General features: G+C 48.5%; 1 pseudogene; it reads right to left on the reverse strand.

The window, feature by feature from the left end:
• Positions 1-5,511: 5,511 nt before the first annotated feature.
• Positions 5,512-5,713, reverse strand: LOC139264827 (U2 spliceosomal RNA; annotated as a pseudogene).
• Positions 5,714-11,113: the final 5,400 nt, after the last annotated feature.

An 11,113-nucleotide genomic window follows, 5' to 3' on the forward strand; every position in this document is an offset into this window, starting at 1 on the left:
GAGCATATCACGTGACCGAGCTGTCCTGCCATGACTTAACCCTTAGATACACTTAAATTGCCGACAACAATGTTAAAAGTTACTGACTAATAAAGAAAAAGAAAAACTACTCACCAATCAGCAGCCAATCACTTACCACGTTGGCTGTGACGTCACCTTTTGATTTCTTTCTACTTCTTTTTTGCCTTTTTTGCCTTCTCTCCCAGCTGGAGCTGCACAAGTCACGCCTCTCTCGACTCCCACCTCTCTCAACGCTCCCCGGACTGCTGAGCCTTGGGTCACTCTTTCATGCATAATAGCAGCACACACCCTTTTCTCCACTGGTCACATTCTTGAATTGGTCGGAAATTTTTTATTTTAAAATACCAAATATATGTGATTGCCTCATGTCCAGAACTAGAGGTTTTTCACACAATTTAAACCAATCAAAATTCCACCATGGACATAATGAAAGTTTGGCATTCCCAGGTTAATTAACTCCAGTAATTCCCAAATTAATCCAAACCAATTTCAAACTAACCAGTGCCAGTTGAAAAAATCTATACAGACACACACACACTTAAAGACACGTTACAAACCATCCACATGCTTTGAACTTTACCATTCACACTGAAACAGCAGAGGTTTTTACTCCAGCTTTCCTTCACCTGTGTCCATAACCTGCTGTAATACGGCCACTAAACTTGTACTGGGTCGTCGGCTGGCTTTTTGTGGCTCTGTTTTGCCTCAGCACCCTCGTAACCTGGCTTCCCTCCTTCCGGGAGCCGACAATTCCTGCTCGTGTCCCAAATTCCAACAGTTATAACACTCTTGTTCCCAATGTTGGGGAAGTCCAGAACCAGGGGTCACAGTCTGAGGATAAGGGGTAAGCCATTTAGGACCGAGATGAGGAGAAACTTCTTCACCCAGAGAGTGGTGAACCTGTGGAATTCTCTGCCACAGAAAGTAGTTGAGGCCAATTCACTAAATATATTCAAAAGGGAGTTAGATGAAGTCCTTACTACTCGGGGGATCAAGGGTTATGGCGAGAAAGCAGGAAGGGGGTACTGAAGTTTCATGTTCAGCCATGAACTCATTGAATGGCGGTGCAGGCTAGAAGGGCTGAATGGCCTACTCCTGCACCTATTTTCTATGTTTCTATGTTTCTTGGGATTGACCCACATTACCTTCCTCTTGCCTCCGTTCTTTCTTTTGCCTAACCTCTCCTTTAACTTTGTGCACTCTGCTCCCTACTACCGCCTCTGCGTCTGACTGTGCCTCGGACTCCCTGAGCTCTATCCCTAACTTAGCAACCTGCTCATCTAGCAGTTGGACTTGTCTTTGTAGACAGATGAGTCATATCGCCTTTTCAATGCTGCGCCTATACTCCTTGCCCTCCGTCCATTCTGCCGCTGCATCCACTGGAAGCTCAGCATGCAGCAACAAGCCGAGCACCCACTTCTTACTAATGTTAACCTTCTTCAATACATATGAAGAAATCCATTCCTCCATTTGGGATCTTTCGCCAGAAGTGCTGTCCATGACTGATTTAAACTCATTTAACAAGAGATTAGTGTGCAAAATCAAAACGCATAGTATTGGGGGTGATGTACTGACGTGGATAGAGAACTGGTTGGCAGACAGGAAGCAGAGAATCGGGATAACAGGGTCCTTTTCAGAATGACAGGCAGTGACTAGTGGGGTGCCGCAGGGCTCAGTGCTGGGACCCCAGCTCTTTACAATATACATCAATGATTTAGATGAAGGAATTGAGTGTAATATCTCCAAGTTTGCAGATGACACTAAACTGGGTGGCGGTGTGAGCTGTGAGGAGGACGCTAAAAGGCTGCAGGATGACTTGGACAGGTTAGGTGAGTGGGCAAATGCATGGCAGATGCAGTATAATGTGGATAAATGTGAGGTTATCCACTTTGGGGGCAAAAACACGAAGACATAATATTATCTGAATGGTGGCAGATTAGCAAAAGGGGAGGTGCAACGAGACCTGGGTGTCATGGTTTGTCAGTCATTGAAAGTTGGCATACAGGTACAGCAGGCAGTGAAGGCGGTAAATGGTATGCTGGCCTTCATAGCTAGGGGATTTGATTATCGGAGCAGGGAGGTCTTACTGCAGTTGTACAGGGCCTTGGTGAGGCCTCACCTGGAATATTATGTTCAGTTCTGGTCTCCTAATCTGAGGAAGGACGTTCTTGCTATTGAGGGGGTGTAGCGAAGGTTCACCAGACTGATTCCCGGGATGGCTGGACATACATATGAGGAGAAACTGGATCAACTGGGCCTTTATACACTGGAGTTCAGAAGGATGAGAGGGGATCTCATAGAAACATACAAGATTCTGACGGAACGGGACAGGTTAGATGCGGGTAGATTGTTCCCGATGTTGGGGAAGTCCAGAACCAGGGGACACAGTCTTAGGATAAATGGTAGGCCATTTAGGAACGGATGAGGAGAAACTTCTTTACTCACAGAGTTGTTAACCTGTGGAATACCCTGCCGCAGAGAGTTGTTGATGCCAGTACATTGGATATATTCAAGAGGGAGTTAGATATGGCCCTTACGGCTAAGGGGATCAAGGGGTATGGAGAGAAAGCAGGAAAGGGGTACCGAGGGAATTATCAGCCATGATCTTATCGAATTGTGGTGCAGGCTCGGAGGGCCGAATGGCCTACTCCTGCACCTATTTTCTATGTTTCTATGTCCTGCCACGGTCGCCAAAGATGTAAGCGATTTGATACTAGCCCAATTGCTAGATGGATGGTTCAAATCGCACTCGCCTTAGGAAAGTTCTATACCCGGGAATTATTATTCAGAATGTAAATGAAATGAGTCATGGACAGGAAGACTCCGGTGAAAAATCATACTTATATTTATTTGGTCTAACGTACACTGGCTAAAACATGGACTACTAAATGAAATCGGTGTCTCTGTGGTGAATAAAATCCAGGTTACAAACAGCATACTTACAGTACAGAAATGAGACCTAGTAACATGCAGTAATTCCCTGGTGGATTACCCAGTCAAAGCTTCCTCCCCAGAATAGCCCTGAAAAGCTTCACTTCTGAGAAAACCCTGAGCCCTTAGTCTCACCCAGCTTGGGACACTCGCGACCATGCTCACCACCACACACAGCCGGTTTCCTTGCTCGGCTCAGCTGTGGGAAGTCACTGCCTGGGTTTCAGTCTCGGTGGCTTCTTCTGTGGTACTGCGGCCTCTTCCTCTGGTACATCGATCTTGGTGGAGCGAGAGCGAGAGGGAGAGAGAGAGAGCTCTAGATACAAGCTGCAAGCTCCAAACTTCACTCCAAGCTGCAAGCTAAAAATAAAGTGGAAAGACCCTGCCTTTACGAGAGTCGTGCCACCCCTATCTTTCCCACCAATCTTTAAAATCCCTTTGTTTCTAAGCATGGCACTTAGTGGTGGGCCATCCTTAGTGTATTGGGCTGATGGCCCTTAATCTGAGCATCTCTCTCAGTCTTTGTGTTGGGAAAAACCCGGCTCCTCTTTGGCTGGCCAGGCTGGTGGGTTCATTGTTCTGCTTTCCTTCTGAGATGGAGGTGAGAAGTGCGTTTGCATATTAGAGTGGCTTTGACAGTGGCCCCCCTTCCTGGCCGACAGCTCTTTTGTCACAGCTAACTGCCATGGGGTCTCTAGAGTTTTAACAAAATCAGCCTTTTCACATATCTGCGGAGGGTGACCTCATAAAATCCACGAAATATTCTCGTCAGAGTCCATTCTTTGAACAGAAACTTTGCGATCTCTTCAGTTTGCGAGGTTTTACTGGTGAAAGCCCCTGATTCAGCACTGTGTCCAGGTCACTCAAAAGAGATTTACATATTCTCTGCTTCTAAACCTTTTAATTTTTTTTAAATTTCAAAATATATACTTTATTCATCTAAAAATTTGCACGATACATTGGAAGGCAGTTCAGTACATTTGGATGCTGACGGCAGTTCCGTTTTTTTTAAATTTCAAAATATACTTTATTCATTAAAAAATCTGTACAGTACATTCAATGGCATTTCAGTACATTTCGCTGCGGTCAGCAATCCCATACAATACATCTGGGTGCTGACGGCAGTTCCGTTCGTTACATTTCTTGTTTTTCAGTTCAAGTGCGATTCGGTACAATAAACGGGATACATTGTGGTACATTCACACAAATTACGTTTCATGTGTTACAATACAGTGCCCGGAATGGGTGACGGTACATTTACATTTTTCTTTTCAAACATGCATTTCGTAACACACCTTGCATTGTACATGGCACTACATAGGTGTTTACAGATCATGGTGCTCTATGTACACAAAGAGTAAATTACAAATACAGCCCGAGGGGAGTTTTGTACTGATTCCTGCCCCTGGGTTTACCGTGGCAGAAGGGCTTTAAACTGTGGCCCTTCCCCACCGTGCCTTTGCGGCGACTGCACCAATTTTAAGTGCGTCCCTCAGCACGTAATCCTGGATCTTGGATTGCGCCAGTCTGCAACACGCAGACGTGGACATCTCCTTGTTCAGGAAAACCAGCAAGTTTCGGCAAGACCAAAGAGCGTCTTTGACCGAGTTGATGGCCCTCCAGCAGCAGGTGATGTCTGTCTCGGTGTGTGTCTCTGGGAACAGCCCGTAGAGCACAGAGTCCTGTGTTACAGAGCTGCTCGGGATGAACCTCGACAGCAACCACTGCATCTCTTTCCAGACCTGCCTTGCGAAGGCGCAATCCTGAAGGAGATGGGTGACAGTCTCGTCCGCCCCGCAGCCGGCCCGGGGGCACCGTGCCGTGTTGATGAGGCGTCGGCTGTGCATGAACACTCTGACGGGTAAGGCCCTCCTCACCGCCAACCAAGCTACGTCTTGGTGCTTGTGTGAAAGCTCTGGCGATGAGACGTTCTGCCAAACAAGTTCGACAGTTCGCTCGGGGAACCACCCGACAGGGTCCACCCTTTCCTTCTTTCGTCGGGCGTCCAGGACCTTACGTGCTGACCACTGTTTGATGGCCTTGTGGTCAAAGGGGTTTCTTTTGAAAAACTTTTCCACGAAGGACAGGTGGACAGGCATGGTCCAGCTGGTGGGGCGTTTCGCGGCAGCATGGCCAGACCCATCCTTCGCAACACCGGGGACAGGTAGAACCTCAGCACGTAGTGACACTTGGTGTTTGCGTACTGGGGGTCTGTGCACAGCTTGATGCAGCCGCACACAAAGGTGGCCGTCCAGAGATTTGTACATCGTGTCTCTGCGGACACGGTCCATTTTGGACCTCCAGGCAAAGTGGAAGACGGCCCGAGTGACTGCCGCGGCGCAGGAGCGAGGGATGGGCCAGACCTGTGCCACGTGTAGCAACCCCGAGAGCACCTCACTCCTGATGACCAGGTTCTTGCCTGTGATGGAAAGGGTTTTAATTTTTTTTTTTAAATTCATGGCCAATCTTTCCAATTCTTTGTCAAATCACAAATGCCAGAGGTCACCTTGCACACATCAAGGATCACTCTGCGCCAATGCTCTTAGCCAAAAGGCCTAGAGCCACTGCACCGTTCCTGGAAATACTGCAATACCAGGTTCGTGTCATGGAGGTGGATGGGTCAAGCCACCCCACCCACCTCCTATTTCCAAAAAGCATAGGAGAACCACCTTCCTGATCCAGGGAGAACCACTTTGGGGTCATGGTTACTCCCCTGTCAGGTCAGTTACGCATGATCTTAGCCAAAAGGCCGAGAAGCGATTTTAATGGTACAACAATTAGTGTTTTACTCCCAGTCTCAGCAGAATGCCAGGCAGCAAGGCAGGCTGTGCTCAATAGTCCACAGCAACATTGGTATGAGACAGTCTTTGTAAAGGTTCCTACAACAAAGCTTACTTCAAACTTCTCCAGTCAAATCAAAAATTGTATTGGATGGTTTCAACTTCTTCCAAAGCATTTGTTCAGCAGTAACATTATGGTACAACATCCTTCTCACGGCTGACATGGTATCATTGCAATCACAATGCAAAGTGCTATTAGGACTATAGACGTCACATGTGAAGCCAGCGACATGAAATGGAGGTGTTGCTTAAACAGGGTCCAATGTAGGTCAGTGATTATGGGAGGGGTTATAAGAACATAAGAAATAGGAGCAGGAGTAGCCCATACGGCCCCTCAAGCCTGCTCCGCCATTTAATAAGATCATGGCTGATCCGATCGTGGACTCAGCTCCCCATAACCCCTTAATGCCTTCTTGTTTAAGAAACTGTCTATTTCTGTCTTAAATTTATTCAATGTCCCAGCTTCCACAGCTCTCCGAGGCAGCGAATTCCACAGATTTACAACCCTCTGAGAGAAGAAATTCCTCCTCATCTCAGTTTTAAACGGGTGGCCCCTTAATCTAAGATCGTGCCCTCTAGTTCTACTCTCCCCCATCAGTGGAAACATCCTCTCTGCATCCACCTTGTCAAGCCCCCCCATAATCTTATACGTTTCAATAAGATCATCTCTCATTCTTCTGAATTCCAATGAATACAGGCCCAACCTACTCAACCTTTCCTCATAAGTCAAACCCCTCATCTCCGGAATCAATCTAGTGAACCTTCACTGAACTGCCTCCAAACCAAGTATATCCTTTCGTAAATATGGAAACCAAAACTGCACGCAGTATTCCAGGTATGGCCTCACCAATACCCTGTACAACTGCAGCAAGACTGCCCTGCTTTTATATTTCATCCCCTTTGCAACAAAGGCCGAGATTCCATTGGCCTTCCTGATCACTTGCTGCACCTGTGCACTATCCTTTTGTGTTTCATTGTACTGCAGCACTTTGCAATCTTTCTCCATTTAAATAATAACTTGCTCTTTGATTTTTTTCAGCCAAAGTGCATGACCTCACACTTTCCAGCATTATACTCCATCTGCCAAATTTTTGCCCACTCACTTAGCCTGACTATGTCTTTTTGCAGATTTTTTTGTGTCCTCCTCACACATTATCTTTTCTCCCAAACTTGGCCACATTACACTCAGTCCCTTCTTCCAAGTCATTAATATAGATTGTAAATAGTTGGGGTTCCAGCACTGATCCCTGCGGCACCCCACTAGTTACTGATTGCCAACCTGAGAATGAACCATTTATCCCGACTCTCTGTTTTCTGTTAGTTAGCCAATCCTCTATCCATGCTACTGAACTTTTATGCAGTAACCTTTTATGTGGCATTTGTCAAATGCCTTCTGGAAGCCCAAACACACCACAATAGGTCCAACCTACTCAACCTTTCCTCATAAGTCAACTCCCTCATCTCCAGAATCAACCTTGTGAACCTTCTCTGAACTGCCTTCAAAGCAAGTATATTCTTTCGTAAATATGGAAACCAAAACTGTATGCATTATCCCAGAGACGTCAGGGACGGTGTTCAAACCGTTCAGAGATGAGGTGATCAAAGGATTCAGCCATAAGCAAACTCCCCATTAAGCTGTGTGGCCGCGCAGCGGTCTGGAGATCCCGGGCAGGCCACCCACCGACTTCTCTGAAAGGAAGAAACTGTCCGACCGCCTTCTGCAGATACTGTAGAAAATGTAGATTTGCAATGCGACTCCAAATTAAACCCAGCGACTTGAGCACATAATCCAGGCCGACACTCCCAGTGCGGTGCTGAGGGAGAACGGGACTTGGTGTGAGTTAGGACATGGGCAATGGAATTTTGGTTCACCTCAAGTGTCCACAGGGTAGAATGAGGGAGGCCAGCCAGGAGTGCGTTGCAATAGTCAAATCTGGAGGTAACAAAGGCATGGATGAGGGTTTCAGCACAGGTTGAACTGAGGCAAGGGTGGAGGTGGAAATAAGCGGTATTAGTTGTAATGTGGGATATTATGGTCCGAAGCTCATTTCAGGGTCAAATATGACACCAAGGTTGCGAACAGGCTGGTTCAGCCTCAGACAGCAGGTGGGGAGAGTGATAAAGTCAGTGTCTAGAGAACAGAGTTTGTGGTGGGGACTGAAAACAATGGCTTCCGTCTTCCCAATATTCAATTGGAGAAACTTTCTGCTCATCTGGAACTGGAGGGCTGGAGAGAAGTGGGGGTGAGGTAACGCTGGGTATCATCAGCGTACATGTGGAAACTGATGCTGTGTTTCCGCATGATGTCGCCAAGGGGCAACATGTCGATGAGAAATAGGAGGGGGCCAAGGTTAAATGCGTTTGTTACCTTTAGATTTGACTATTCCAAATGCTTCTGGCTGGCCTCCCACGTTCTACCCTACGTAAACATGAGATGATCCAAAACTCGGATGTCCGTGTCCTAACTCGCACCAAGTCCCGTTCACCCATCGCCCATGTGCTCGCTGATGTACATTCGTTCCCAGTTAAGCAATGCGTTTGTGAACACCAGAGGTAAAGATACAGGGCGGGAATAGAAGCCATTGCAGTGATTCTCTGTCTACGATTAAATAGATAAGAATGGAACCAGGCGAGTGCAGTCCCACCCAGCTGGACAATGGTGGAGAGGCGTTGGAGAAATATAGAGTGATCAACCGTGTCAAAGGCTGCAGAAAGTGGTGAGCCGCCTTCTTGAACCGCTGCAGTCCGTGTGGTGAATGTTTTCCCACAGTGCTGTTAGGGAGGGAGTTCCATGATTTTGATCCAGCCACGATGAAGGAACAGCGATATATTTCCAAGTCAGGATGGTATGTAACTTGGAGGGGGAATGTGGAGGTGGTGGTGTTCCCCTGGGCCTGCTGCCTTGTCCTTCTAGGTGGTAGAGGTCGCAAGTTGATGAGGTGCTGCCGAAGAAGCCTTGGCGAGTTACTGCAGTGCATCTTGTAGATGGTACACACTGCAGCCACGGTGCGCCGGTGGTGGAGGGAGTGAATCGTGAAGGTGGTGGATAAGAAGCCAATCAAGCGGGCTGCTTTGTCCTGGATTGTGTTGAGCTTCTTGAGTGTTGTTGGAGCTGCACTCATCCAGGCAAGTGGAGAGTATTCCATCACACTCCTGACTTGTGCCTTGTAGATAGTGGAAAGACTTTGGGGAGTCAGGAGGTGAGACACTCGTCGCAGAATACCCAGCCTCTGACTCGCTCTTGTTGCCACAGTATTTATGTGGCTGGTCCAGTTAAGTTTCTGGTCAATGGTGACCCCCAGGATGTTGACAGTGGGGGATTCAGCGATGGTAATGCCGTTGAATGTTAAGGGGCGGAGGTTAGACTCTCGCTTGTTGGAGATAGTCATTGCCTGGCACTTGTGTGGCGCGATTGTTACTTGCCACTTATCAGCCCAAGTCTGAATGTCGCCCAGGTCTTGCTGCATACGGGCACGGACTGCCTCATTATCTGAGGAGTTGCAAATGGAACTGAACACTGTGCAGACATCAGCGAACATCCCCACTTCTGACCTTATGATGGAATAAAGGTGATTGATGAAGGAGCTGAAGATGGTTGGGACTAGGGCACTGCCCTGAGGAACTCCTGCAGCGATGTCCTTGGGCTGTGATAACTGGCCTCCAACCACCACAACAAACAAGACGACATCAGAAAAAAATGTTTTTACACAGCGAGTGGTTAGAATATGGAATGCATGTCCTGAAAGGGTGGTGGAGGCAGACTCAATCACGGCTTTCAAAATGGAGTTGGATAAGCATCTGAAAGGGCTACAGGCAAAGGGCAGGGCAGTGGGACTCGCTGAGTTGCTCCTGGAGAGAGCCAGCACAGGCTCGACGGGCCGAATGGCCACCTTCTGTACTGTAACCATTCTATGTGCTACGTATGACTCCAGCCACTGGAGAGTTTCCCGCTGATTCCCATTGACTTCAATTTTACTGGGGCTTCTTGATGAGTATCGTCTCCCTTTTAATTATATTTTGCTTGTTGAATGAAGTCTATCCATTGACTGTGTTGCGTTTGCTGAGTGCAGTCTCTCTGACTCTATTGCTCTTGGTGGTGTGGCGTTCCGGTTTGTCGCTGTTGGGGTTGTCCATGAGGGTCCTGACATTCCAGGTCCAGAACTTCATTTTGAAGGGTGGAAGATGGCTGTGCGTGAGTTCTATTAATGTGGGGTAACATAGAAACATAGAAAATAGGTGCAGGAGCAGGCCATTTGAACCTTCGAGCCTGCAGCACCATTCAATATCATCATAGCTGATCATTCAACCTCAGTACCCCATTCCTGCTTTCTCTCCATACCCCTTGATCCCTTTGGCCGTAAGGGCCATATCTAACTCCCTTTTGAATATATCTAACAAACTGGCTTCTGCGGCAGAGAATTCCACAGGTTAACCTCTCTGAGTGAAGAAGTTTCTCCTCATCTCGGTCCTAAATGGCTTACCCCTTATTCTTAGACTTCAACACCGGCTACCACACGGGCTTAGCAGAGCAAGGTCTTGGTCCTGTGGCAAAGGGATCGGAGACTGGAGACCAGGCACTGCTATATGGGCCAAGTTACCTATGGCGGGGTGTGGACCGTAAGCTCGGCGCTGGGCAGTGCCCTTCGGTGAGATGGTGAGAAATCTGAGGCCTGGCTGAGGGCAGGCATTGGGATGGTCAGAGGTCCAGTTCATGGACGGTGCAGAAGTCAGAGTGACCACAGCCATTGTGCACATCACATGCTCAACAGAGGCTCCGCCGTTGAGTGGGGCCAGCGGACAGGGGGAGGCCAGGACGTCACTGAAGGGATGAAGGTCAGGATGTCGTCAATGGAGTGAAGGCCAGGACATTGCTGGTGGAGTGAAGGCCAGGACATCGCCGGTGGAGTGAAGGCCAGGACATCGCCAGTGGAGTGAAGGCCAGGACGTTGCCGGTGGAGTGAAGGCCAGGACGTTGCCGGTGGAGTGAAGGCCAGGACGTTGCCGGTGGAGTGAAGGCCAGGACGTTGCCGGTGGAGTGAAGGCCAGGACGTTGCCGGTGGAGTGAAGGCCAGGACATCGCCGGTGGAGTGAAGGCCAGGACGTTGCCAGTGGAGTGAAGGCCAGGACGTTGCCGGTGGAGTGAAGGCCAGGACATCGCCGGTGGAGTGAAGGCCAGGACATCGCCGGTGGAGTGAAGGCCAGGACGTTGCCGGTGGAGTGAAGGCCAGGACATCGCCGGTGGAGTGAAGGCCAGGACATCGGCAGTGGAGTGAAGGCCAGGACGTTGCCAGTGGAGTGAAGGCCAGGACGTTGCCGGTGGA

This window comes from Pristiophorus japonicus, chromosome 5 (genome assembly GCF_044704955.1).
Source record: "Pristiophorus japonicus isolate sPriJap1 chromosome 5, sPriJap1.hap1, whole genome shotgun sequence".
In the NCBI taxonomy this organism is placed as follows: Eukaryota; Metazoa; Chordata; class Chondrichthyes; family Pristiophoridae; genus Pristiophorus; species Pristiophorus japonicus.